The following is a 13,688-nucleotide window of genomic DNA, read 5'->3' on the forward strand; positions in this document are numbered from 1 at the left end:
ATTTAAAAAAATCAAAGCATTTCTTATTCGTTTATGGGTTCTATTCTTACCCTAGGGTTATGTGGGGCCCATCTCTTGTAGTTTGTACTTGTTTTGATATCATGCTACTCAATGTAGTCATCTTTATGATTAGATACTTATAATATCTTTTAGTTATTACTAAATAGAAAACATCCATTTTCTAACAACTTATTAAAATTTTATTGTTCAATGCAATGTTCAAATATTTAGTAATTCTAATTTACCATTTTACCGTTTACATCTTTATGTCTTATATTGTTATACATCTTATCATATCTAACGTTTAAGTACCACATGTATAGTATATAGTACCCTTCAATCCCCTCATTGTCTTCAAAATGAGGCCCCTTTGCTCCACAACTTGGATCCACATGTCCCCCAAGGTGGTATAACTATGGTTATAAGTGTTTGTTGGTTGAAGGTTGTGTTCGTCTTGGCAATTGTCATGACTTTCAAATATGTCGTGTATTGTCAAGGAAGGTAGTATGGCGTAGTTGGGTGAACCAATGCTTTATTGACCATCTATGGTCTTCTTCTTTGTACTAAATTTTCATAAATGAATAAAGATATCTTACTCTTGTATTTTCTATGTAGTGTCATCTTTATATTACTTAAATGTATTTATTTTATCTGATACAACACTAAACATTTGTCATACATACCTTAAAAGAAATTGAGTTACAAATGCATGCTTCATGCCCTTAGATCCCAAGAAAGGGGAGAAGAGCCACAAGGTGATCAAGACCAAGTGATGAGGTGATGTTTAAGGATTGTAGAAAAAATAGAACTAAGAAGATTACAAGAAACATTTGGGGAAAATTCAGTTGGACAATTCCAAGTTGGAGCTCATTTCTGAGAATGAAGCGAATGTCGATGTGTTAGCCTAAGTCGTAGACAAGAGGACAGGAAACCTTTTGGTGAGGAACACAAAAATCCTTTGTGGAGGGAGTTGAAGGATATTGCTAAACGCTTATTGATCTTAGATGAAACACAGCTCGACCTTGTTGACTAGATAGACTATCCATTTGTATAGTCAGTAAAGGACAAGGAGAATGGAGAGGGAAATTTGAACTCTAAAAAATATTCCCTCCCATTGAGAATCTATGCATTTTGAGGATCCTAGAATTGGAATATTTGAACAAGGCCCTTGGGCTAAAGAAGCACAAGAACAAGTCACAACTTGAAAGTACTTGAAGTATTGGGGACACAAAAGGTGGACATGCAAAGGATGTGCATGTGGTTGAAAGTTTAGGGAAAGCACTAGAACACATTGTTTAGATTAGTCCACTTCGCTTCGCTACGCAAGGGAGTAAGCAAGGGAGAAAAATGGTGATTCCTCTAGTAAGTCTAAATGTGGATTGACAAAAACTGCTGAAGTTTATTGGGAATGGGTTAGAGGATCCTACAAAGGCACTACAAGACGTGCAAGACCATTTGAATAATAAGCAATCAAGAGGACAAAGACTATTGGTTTAGTGTTTCTAACAACCCTGCAGAGCATACCCATTGATTGGCTTATAGATTTGGATGCTTCATCTACAGTCTATTGGGACATGTTGAAGAAGGTATTGCAGACATAGTATACTTGCTACAGTTAGACAATGGGATTGCCGTCGTAATTTACAACACAAAATAAGGGAAACACTAGAATATACGAACTTACAATCATAGTCTTAAGTAGTTGCGATGAAATGAAATTGGGATGGGTCAAGCAAGGGCTCTAATCCCCCTTTTACAACCACCTTAGAATATGTAACCATTAAGAGACAAAAATGATTGACTAACCCCTTGATTAAGGGAGTCAATTTAGTATCCATGCTCCTAAGGCTTTTATTCTTCTACTGGTTAGAAATGAGAGGTTAAGAATGTAGGACTTTAAGGCTAAATTTGACAAATAATTAAAATAGTAAATCAGAAACCGAAATTAGAGTACAAAAATCAATTGAGGATAATCATGTGCCCTTGTAGTTTGAATTTGAATTTATATTGATCGGACAGGGTCGACCAAGTTGTCAAGATAACCCTTTATGATTTTGGATTTGGGTTCTTGAAGATCGTATTTGATTGCAATTCCATTTTGAGAAAACTCTGGAAGGATAGGTGCGAGCAAGTCGCTCCTGCCCTTGCAAGAGATAGAAATTGTAGATTTGGGCTTGTATTGATGTTGGGAGCTTGATTATTTAGATGGATTTTGATTTTGATGTAGATTTGGGTTTGTATTTAGGTGTGTGTGTTATCTAGGAGTTTTCCTTAGCCAACCCCATGCTTTTGTGATTTCCACTGCACAAATAGCTAATGTTGAAATAGGACGCTTGTGTGTTGTTGAATCTTATGCGTGTCTAAGACTTCTATGAGATCAAATCCATAAAAGTGAACTAGAGATCTACTCAAATGTGTTAGAGCAAAGCCCAATATGGTATTGAAATAAAAAAAGTGTCTAAGACAATGTAATTTGCAATGATTGAAATCAAATCCGAAGCTTAAATGTAGAGGTTTAGAATAATATGAAATCATACCCAACCCTAGGGGAGGAGTGCAAGCCAATCATTAGTTTGTAATCTCATATTATCCTTCAAAATCTTTGGAAAGCTTCCATGTCGATGTTGATGAGGAAAAGAAATAAACTTGAGTCTTGATTTTCCTTGGTTTGGAGATCTTCACTTCATCTGATGTCTTCAAATTATATAACAAATCCTTCACAATTGCTTTCATCAACCAAATGAAGTAAGATGACTTTCTTTTATAGACTTAAGCATTTTCGGGCTACAAAACTCAAAGGAGGCTAATTTGGCTTTAGGAATCCCACTAAATCTCTATAACTATTACTTGATTCAAATTTGGGGTCAATTTTTGGAAACAAAGGTGACTCATATGGATAAAGGCAACTTGACTTGCCCCAAACCCTCCAAGTTGTCGCCCTTGTTTTCCCAACACAAACCCATATTTGGAGTAGAGGTCTTATGTGGTACGAGGATGCTAGAATTATGCATGAAATTGTAATGTGATAAGCGGAAATGTATGTGGGAGGCCCCAACATGCTGAAATGGGGCCTAGGAAAACAAGTTCTATTTGAATGAATGGCTTCAAATTTATTATTAATTGAATATATAATGGAGTCTTAAATTGCATGCTAGAATATAACACACTAAAATTAGTGCGAAGTAAATGTGAAATTGGGCACCTTATTAATGGTTAGTAAAGTTGGAGAGTCAACCAATTTATGGATTGAAGAAGTGGTGGTCCATTAAGGGATGTATCCCTTTGCTGCACAATAAGATGAAAGTAGTGCCTCCTAATGGAGCCCTAATTTTCCAAAAAATGAGGACAGTCATTTTTAGCACACTCTTTAGTTTTGCTATTTTCATTTTTATATTATCTTATAAAAGGATATATATTTCTGCCTTGGGATAGGATATAATGTTCCTTGCTTGTAGATAATCCCAATATACAACATAATCAAATCTTTGTGGAAACATTCTTCCACTTGGAAGGCTATACCAGACATCACTCCCTCTGATTTTTCGCACAACCAATGTTCTGGCGAACTCTCCTCATGGTTACCATGATTTCAAATTCTCAATTTGTGGAAATAAGTTTCATGACAAGATGAGAATGTTTACAGTGATAGGCTTTTAGTTATGGATATTGTTTATGAACACCTCCTATCAATGACACGAAAGCCCCTAATGTTCTACAATTAAATCATCATTAGCCAGTGAAGAGAACTCCTCCACTGTGTCATGAAACCATCAATAGTTTACTGGCAACATGCATCAATCTCTGCTTTGAAAGACTCCTATGCCCTTAGTGTCTTCAGAGCCCAGCTGCTCTCTCTTGTCATCAAAATCATCTGATTACTCATACAGATCTGTGGGAGATTGCACACACAGCACGAACTAAGTCCTCACTAGCTCTCCTTCCAGGAGTCTGAAACCTTCCATTCACAAAAGAAAACTTTCCTTGAGGTAATGGAGAGATGGGATCTGACCATGATAATGCACATGGCCCAGCTCCAGCTATACCATCCTGTAAAGATGCTAGATAATCAGGAAGATAAATCAGAGAACATTGATATATATTATATATACATGAAGCAAAAATAATAATCCTGGAATAAACAAAGGTAGAGACGACAAAGTTAAAAAAGGGAAGAAAGAATGCAGGTGTTGGATTCAGCCGATTCTTCTTGCTGGTTGATATAGTTTTGATGACTGCATATTTCCTTAATCTGGAAGTACATACACGCTCACACAGACATCTTCAGTCAATCTTCTTAGTGTTCAAGACTTGGGTCTACACGTGCATATGGATTTTATTTGAAATTTTGACAGGCTATGCAATGAGAAGCAATATACGTGTCTTTGAGGGAGACATATATCAAGTGTCTTAGATGATGGTCAAACACAGAGCAGACTAGTACTACACTGAGATTGGTGATTTAACGATTATTATAAGTCTGAATTCCTAATCATAGAAGATGTCTTGGATGGTTCCAGGATTAGTGGAAGTTGGGGGTATAATGATAACTGGTTAATGTGACCACCTGGGCAAGATGGAAAATAGGTTGCATCGTAAATTTTCAATAATCCTTTCACAATTACAGTGCATATGGATCACAAACTCCAGGCATAGTTAGCAAAAAAAACCACAACGAAAAGTTGGGAAAGTAACTATCACCGAATTGAACCTCACAGGGCACCATACAGGAATTGACGAGCATATTCTTATTTGCGAACATGGATGTTGGTCAATCAGATGACATTAGAATCAAAGATAATTTTTTGCGTTCTCATAACATGGATAACTATCTTAATAGAGATTTAGTGGGAGAGGACTGCGAGTTTTATTCACAACGAGCACAATATCAGCGACGGGTATTAAATGTTTGCATTGACAGCTCTCAACAACAGAGGCCAGCAAATGAACAAATGTCTGAACATAAACATTTTATTTTGTTGAAATATAGTCAGCATGATTGAAAGCTCATTCGGAATTTTTTAAATGGGACTACAAACTGATAATTACTACTTGTTAAAAATAAACGAAGTTTATATGTTTAGTGAAAAGGTCCAAAGTATGTAAGAGATGTCCTCTTTTACCAAGAGACATATTCTTGTAATAAAGGCATATAAATAGATCTCTTATTTGAAGATAGGCACCGAACATAACAAGAAGAAAGAAATGAGCAATACAATTATCATAAACAGATATTTAGAGATTGTAAGGACAACTATAGATGAAAGATGGACTTGCAAAATGAATTGATGTATTATTCTTTCATGATTAATACAGATTTTCAGTTCCTGTTTATTCAAAAGGCAAAGAGATAATTATAATTTGGGCTAGTCCCTTATGGTCACCAAGGTGATTGGAAAATTATTCCTAACCATACATGTGTATTACATCCTTCATGGCATTTTTGTTTGATAATCAAGGATAGTGTGAAATATATATACGTTTCCTCATCCGTGTCTAAGTGAACTTTCCTCCAAAGAAGTTAAAAGTCCTTCTAGACTAACTGGTCTTCCACGTTTAGAATACATGAACAATTGATGATATTTGAATGTATGTTGTCCCATAAGGTCGTACATAAGAATCTTTATTGTAACCCCTATTGCCCAAGTAAACAAGGCATTGGTCTTTTAAAATCATTGGAAAGTAGCCATGTTCGTAGTCGAAGTTTGTGAACCTTCTCTATATTGCCTTCTTGCAAGCATTAACCCAAAAATTAATAAAACCTTGTATAAACATTTAATCTTTAAAAGCATTCGACTTTATTTTGATCAAGCTTAAAGATTTTACCAACTTATAACTCACAAAGATTTAAATTCTCTATACAAAAGCTTTTAATCAAGTCATAGGGGTTTAAGGAAGGTTTACCAGCCTGGGTTTAGCGAAGCTTAAAGTGTAGGGGAATTTAGTCCCATTCATTGGCTAAAACTGATTGAGTAATCCTATTGGAGAATTGACAAAGCTCTTGGATTTCAAATCTGTGGTTTTGGGAGCCAACACCTTTGTCCTGGTATGTTGAGGTGTACTAGTGAGCAATGGAAATCAAGAGTAAAAACAAAATAGTTGTAGTGACGAGGAGTATGACATGGTCCAAGCCTTGTGGTGGGATATGATGAGAATAGTGAATAATTGATGGCGATAAGAATAGTGAATAATTGATGGCCGGGAAAGGAACCATAAAGAAACTAATGAACTGTCGTTTATTTAATACAAAATTGAGGGTCACACATTAGTTAATTGTCCTAGAAAAATGTTTTGTGAGGTTTGCAAAGCAATGGGTCATTCAATAAGGAGTTTACATATACTTTGAAGAATAGAAGTACACAAGTGCTCTTCACATAGGGAGAGTCCATCGAAGCCAAAAAAATGCATCACTAGGGGATTATGGAAATCATAGAGGGCAGTAAAATCAAACATAGTACAAGCTGAAAGGATGTCTTGTCATACAGTGCCAAAAATGTAGTGAATGGGGACACTTGTGAGAGATAGCCACTTCATCGAAGCCAAAAAATTCATCAGTAGGGGATTAGGGAAATCACTGAGGGGGGGAAATCAAACAGAGTACGAGTTGAAAGGATGTCTTGTCATATAGTGCCAAAAATATAGTGAATGGGGGGACACTTGTGAGAGAGCCAAAATAAGAAAACAACATACAATTAGTGGACTAGGTGATTAGTAAGATATTAATTGCTCAAAGCAAAAGAGTATTAATATGTTGGACGTGGAGCCAAATCAAAAGTAGAACAAGTAATGATGAAGGAACAAAGAACCTCCAATATAACTCTTTAAGTACATTATTGCGATTTGTGTTAGAGAACATAGCTTGGTAGGTGCTATTACTAGCATAGTTTGTGACAATACAACAATGGGAAACAATTTGACAAACACCAATGTCAATAGAGGGTTAGGAGTTTGAAGAGCGAGAGAGAGAGAGAGAGAGAGAGAGAGAGAGAGAGAGAGAGAGAGAGCTTCCCAGTCATTTGCAATTGGTGGAGAATATTTGTGTTCAATTCAACTTCCCAGTCATTTACAATTCGTGTTCAGCTTCTTGGTCATTCCAGAGAGAGTAAGAAAGCATGTTCGAAGAAAATATAACAATGACAAGAAATATTTACTATATTGAGAGTGTGAGAGAGAGATAGAGATAGGAAATATTTAGTGTATTGAGAGTGTGTTCGATAAGGAAATTTAACTACTTGTTTCCCGCTCTTCTTGTAACATCCAGTTTTCTTGGGTTAAAATCAGTTAGACAAAATTTCTTAACTAAGAACTTCCACATACCAGGGAATTGGAATCGAGAATTCATTGTAGGGATGTTTCTGTAATCACCCAAATTAGTCCACAAATACTACTATAGTAATAAAATATAACGACTTTCATCCAGTATTGCTATATCAAAAATCAAATGACGAATACCATTAAATACCATTATATAAAAATTAGGGCATCACATACCACTGTATCAATTAGAGCATTGATTACCCTTGGATCATTTAGGGCATCAGATACCACTGTATCAATTAGGGCTTCGAATACCACGAAATTCAATTAGGGCTTCAGATACCACTGTATCATTTAGGCTCCAGATACCACTGATTCAATTAGGGCTTCAGATACTACTGTATCATTCCTTTTCTTCGGATTTCTTAATTGTGGCAATAACTTAAGATTAAACAATATGCTCATATTCAATATTCATATAAATAAAACACTGAGATAACAATCCATCTAATAAATCTATCTCTTGCAACTAAGTGTAAAGTAACTGTAATAATGATAAAACTCAATTAACCTTACCTTAGTCTTGCATAGTCATCATAAAAGTAAAATACCCGTTTTCGGTAACCAATTGAATGTATAACTTATCTTTGTTTGTTGTCCGTCCGACAACTTGGGAAGAGGTGAAACATTGTCAGGGGCTTAACCACCCAACCTCGGACCACAACTTTATACCCACACAATCTCTAACGAGAAAGACCCTCCCTACCCGGAACCGACAAGGTTCATCTTGTCATCCTCTGAGCATCCTGGTGTTCAGCCACGCCCCTCAACTTGACAACAGGAGATTACAATAACAAGATCATGCATGAGCTATTAAATAATTCATATTAAAAATGGCAAACATTGTTATGTCATAATTGGTACTGTTTCATGTTATTGCAAATTCCTTTCTCTCACCTCATCACCCATTTCCTTGGCTACACAGTCGGGTGTTCGGAATTCTCAAAACAACCGGTTCTATCAATTATACAACAGGATTACGTGCATCTAGCATTTCACGATCTATGATTACATGATTATGTTCTTTAAGGATTCCAGAATTTGATTCTAATATCTAATGGCATAATAATTTATGGATCCATACCATGGTTACTTGGCTTTCACTTGCCATGAACAAGGTTAAATTTAAAGAAGGTCAAATTGTAAATTTCAAACTAGATATCATCATGATAAATGTTGAGAATTCCTGCTATGAAATTCGATGTTGTTATTCTTTTTTATTTTTAGGTTCTATTGCATTTGGAAAAACTCTCCCATAAGAGATACTATTCAATTGGATACAATGAAAGTAAGAAGAAAGTTCATTATAAATCATATGGATTATACAGTAAGATTAAAGACATGATCTTAAACAAAAGATAGGAGATTCCTTTGCCTAGCCGGTTGCTTTAGAAAATAAACGTATTGGAATGATAACTTAGGACCTGTTAAGAATTCGGTAATGCTTTGAAGATCTTGAAAACTAATCGGTTTCCTCCAGTTACTTGAGATGTCACCTTCAGAGCATAAAATCTTTGATTCTTAGCCGGATTACTCGCACGGCAAAGGGAAGACATTGCTCTGATTGATCAAAGTTACTCATTGATAAATGTAGGGTATCGACAGTAGTAAATTATTGAAAACTTAGATGAAGTCGGGTGTTAAAGAAATAGGAAATAAAACAGTGGAAGGAATTCGGAAATGTGTAAAACGTATGGAATTAATAATAAGTCCGACTCCTCTCACGGCTTCCTTAAATGGAGAGCAAATATGACTCCTTGGCTCCCACCGGTTACAAAAAGATTATTTGTCCATTCAAATTTCCAAGTATTAAATTGATTGGGAAAAGAGAGGAAAAAGAAAATAAAAAGGTTGGAAGAGAAGTTGGAAAGATTATGGTTTGATTATTGTTATAATTTATATTTACGTACGTATATGTAAATATATTAATGTGGTGACATCATTTTATTATATTATTATAATATAATGGTGTCATTTCATTTTTATATCTATATGTACGTATATACGTGTATATTATAATAATAAAGTGAAAGATCATATGATATTTTTTGAGGTACGTTTTGTATTTTAACTCAACTATTTATTTTTCTCAAATTATTTATTTAAATAGCTCATGCGGGTCCCACAGATGTATCCTATTTCAAGTCGCTAGGTCCTCAATCCATCTACCCAGCGATGGTGATGCTCCTGTGCCTAATTCTTTTCTGACAATGCTTCCACCCCTTTGATGTGTTTCTTGCAAGGAAATTCTCCGTAGTTAAATTATATAACCATAATAAATTATTTAATCATAAATAATCATAACAATTAACCATCTTCTCAATTCCATGAATTTGTGATAAATGATCAACTAGCTTGTTATCTTCACTTGAAATTATAATGACTAACCATCTTACCATTTCACAGGATTATAACCAAATTGACTGTCAACTGACTTCATGTGAACCTCAATGGCTATATTTTAAATTAGGTCAAAAATTGGGATGTAACATTTCTATTCCCATTAACCACTTCGGAACACAGCGGGTAGCAACTGCTCAGGAGTCGGAACACAAGCTATGCATGTTGTAATCCACTTTAAATGTTGCTGAAGACAGCACTTTTGTTTTTTTCAAATAGGAAATTGTCTTGCTGTTTTGGACAAAAGTTTGATTGTTCAATTTGTGGGATGAGGTTATTCTGATCTGGTTTCCTGTTTTTCTTTTCTTATTTTCTCTCTCCCTTGGATTTCACATCCGTCATGTTCTTTAGGGGTTTTCTATAGTATACCTGCATTCTTCAACAGTACACTAAGTTTGTTGCAGCTGCTTTTACAGGAGCCCAAAATCTAGTTCAAGCTGTATATCCCTTTTCTTCAATCCTATGTTCCCACTGGGTTGTGGAACTGAATCATTTATGTTTTGAAGTATCAAAAATGAATTCCACAATTCAATGGCATTCATACCATATTCTTGTATGGCAAAAGGTGAGGAGAAATGGTTGCCTTTGTTGCTTTGCCTGTCCAATGTATTAATTGTTTAGGTTTTCTTATTTCTACAGATACTATTTTGTATGCATTTTTCCTTGTATAATGGCTGGCAATGACGTTCATTGATCAATATCCACAGATTCTGTGTACATTGTTCTTCTTATGCAATTCAGTGACTCTATACATCATTAAAATTTTATCTGGAGGTTATGGCCACACTTCATCATTCTTTAGTGTAATCCTTTGTTGAATATGGCCATGTTGGAATGAATGTGACATTTTCAAAGGAGGCTGCTGTACATGTTTTTGGGCCATTTGTGTAGAGCACTTGTAGTCAGATCTTGTTAAAGTCTTGTGAAGTATTGCAATCATCTGGTTCTCTGGCTAGATAATACTGGTACTTTTCTAGAGTTATTGTTGTCAGTTCTCAATCTATCTACGTCTGTCTGTTTTGTGCAGTACAGAAACAATCTGATCTTCTCCATGGAATCATTACGGGGCTGACTGATTCTCTCTCTGCCCCTTCACTGCAATGTGGTATTTTATTTTAATTCAAAGCATTTTTTTGGCATTCACTAAAAGTGATAATCTGGTGTCATTGTGTTGTGCTGTTTCCCTCTTCCTAAACATGTAGATACTTATCTCGAGTCTGATTAAGTGGCCTTTTGACCAGATTAAGCAACTTGTACTAATGTTAATGTGCAAAATGTGTATGCCTTCATCATCTTCTGTGGTGTTCTGACTAGGCTAAGGAATATGGCACATACTGATAGTAATGATGATGTTTGAAAATTATTTAGGCCTATGATATTGTGTTTAGCATCTTCACCATATAATTGACTTTAGAAATGAATTTCATTTATAACTTCTACCGTTTTTAGTTTTATAATGGTTAATGTATCTTGTTGTGTGGATTTTCACTGTTCACATACTAGTTAGTTTGTCTACACTGGTCTGCCTGGCACCGGGTTGATGCATGTACATTTTGAGTTTTCACATTGTTATTTGGTTGTCTGCAGGCGTGAAGAATAAAACTTAAAACATTACATCTATAATTCAAGTTTTGTATAAGAATTTTATGCTGGGCATTCTTGAACAGTGTCAGTATTTTGGACCTTCTAGGTTTCTTATCTTCTCGTGCTTTATGTACCTCTTATACCTCTGACTTGTCAACTGCAGTTCTTGCATTAGGTGGGACCATGCTAGTAGCTGCAGTGCTGGATGAGCCTTGTTTTCCATTTTCGAATGCAGATTAAAGGCCATTTTCATTGAACTAATTCAAATTGGGAGATGATCCACAAATGACATGTTTCCTTCTAGGTGACAATTCCATTTCAAAAACTTCATCCTTGAGATATCATTTTTGTTGTAAATGCAAATATTGTAGCTGCAGCACTGATGGGCTGTAGAAGATTAAACATTTGCAAGAATTGCTGGAATGGATGTCAAGGTTCCTGAAAACTCGGAAAATATCTCTTGTGAAATGTAAATTTACAATCGATGTCTGTATGTATAGTAAAACTGTGTTTTTCTATGGAAAAGAAATATTTTCAGTTAGTCAAACAACCCACTTGTTATGTAGGAAGGTTTATGAATATAGCCTTTTATGTCCAGGTGTGCTTCTGTATTATTGTTGGAGACACTTAGACATAAATGATATATCTAACATCTCCATTTAGTCAGTGGAAAGGATTGTATACATGTTCTCTGAATCAGTCCACACAAAATTTCAACCTGTTATTTGAAGACCTGCATCTAGGGTAAAGCAAAAAGAAGTGTACGATACGTAATCTGACTGAGTTGTTTACTGGCATCATTTTTCATTAATTGAGCTTACTGTATTTAAGATCAGCAATTGTAAATATATTTTTAATTAGTAGTTTTCTCAAGTACTTGGTGGGAATGCTAGTCACCAAATAATTGTTTTCACAAAAAAAAAAGGCATTTGCATGCAACATTTTAAGAGTATGAATTTCTCCATGATAAATTGCATTATATGCCAATTATCTATTAGAAAAAATCTTAATTGACAAATGCTTAATGAGTATTGGTCCAAGAGGTGCAGTAAAATGATGGGGGAATAGGAAAGGGAAAATATTTAGTAGTTTTAAGTTCTAACATAGTAGCACAAACTGGGATCAGGATTGTCCTGGCAAATCAAAAGTACAATTGCATTTCAACTACTTGGGAAATGCTTAGGAAATTAGCAATTGCTGGAAAAATAATAAAAAAGGAGGAAACAAATGTTGATTCCATTGTCTAGAGCCTAAATTAAGGGAAAAATTCTCTCTTTTCATCTGGCATAGCCCCAAAAAATGTCCTTTTTTTGGTAATAAAAAACTATTGTGGAATTCTGGGTGTGGTTCCAGCGCGGTTGAGGGACACTGTGAGGTACAGTTGTAGTCAAGGAGCAGACCCCTCACCACTAAGTTCAAATTAAGGTTTTTGAGGTCACATAGACCTTAATTGTGCATGCCATCTGTTGACAGTTTTATCATTTTAACTAAGCTCGTAACCTTTCAAAAAATGTGGGCTTAATTATACTCTGGTTTTTCTTCATTATACTGCACATTGATTTTTTTCCTGAACCCTGCCATTTTGAAATTTTAGTTACTTCCAGAATGAAGTTGCAATATTTAGAAGGCTATTTGTGCTTGTTTGGTTGTTGGTGGATAACATTAGATGACAAACCCATGTCTATTTATCAATAGAGTCTTATAACTGAGACAGTTAAAATAACATAATCTTAGTTGTGGGGTGTAACCTATTTTGTGTCAAGAACATTTGTATTAAGAAATTGACACTCAAGCCCAAATCAAGGTTTTTGAGGTTACATAGACGTTAATTGTGCATGCCATTTGTTGATAGTTTTATCATTTTAACCAAGCTTTTAACCTTTCAAAAAATGTGGGCTTAATTATACTCTGATTTTTCTTCATTATACTGTACATTGATTTGTTTTCTGAACCCTGCCGTTTTGAAATTTTAGTTACTTCCAGGATGAAGTTGCAATATTAGAAGGCTAATTGTGCTTGTTTGGTGGTTGGGGGATTATGTTAGCATGACAAACCCACCGTCTAATTAGCAATAGTCTTAGAACTGAGATGGTCAAAAATAACATAATCCTAGTTGGGGTGTAACCTATTTCGTGTCAAGAACATTTGTATTAGGAAATTGACTCTTACATGACAGAAGGTGAGATCTGTATGGTGGCCTAAGTGGTGAATATTTATTACCAATGGTTTTCTCTGTTAAAGAGTTCTGAGGATTCGTGGTAAATGTAGACCAAAAATTCTTTATTTTAATAAAAATGAAATATTGATATGAGATATTGTGAAGCAGAAGCAAGGGGCATTGTGGATGATGGCTCAGTGTATGGCCAATTAGAAAAGCACAAGGCTTCCAT

General features: G+C 35.2%; 1 protein-coding gene across 2 annotated transcripts in view; it reads left to right on the forward strand.

Moving 5' to 3' along the window:
- Positions 1–12,133, forward strand: part of LOC149554201 (uncharacterized) — a 38,386-nt gene extending 26,253 nt beyond the window's left edge. The window contains exon 2 of one of the 2 annotated variants that reach the window (XM_089789440.1): positions 11,462–12,133. The gene's annotated coding sequence lies outside the window, so the exon portion shown is untranslated. The remainder of the gene's footprint in view (positions 1–11,461) is intronic. The other variant, XM_089789439.1, reaches the window with a different exon arrangement.
- Positions 12,134–13,688: the final 1,555 nt, after the last annotated feature.

This window comes from Cupressus sempervirens, chromosome 6 (assembly GCF_028749045.1).
Source record: "Cupressus sempervirens isolate cs-2001-9-10 chromosome 6, ASM2874904v1, whole genome shotgun sequence".
NCBI lineage: Eukaryota > Viridiplantae > Streptophyta > Pinopsida > Cupressales > Cupressaceae > Cupressus > Cupressus sempervirens.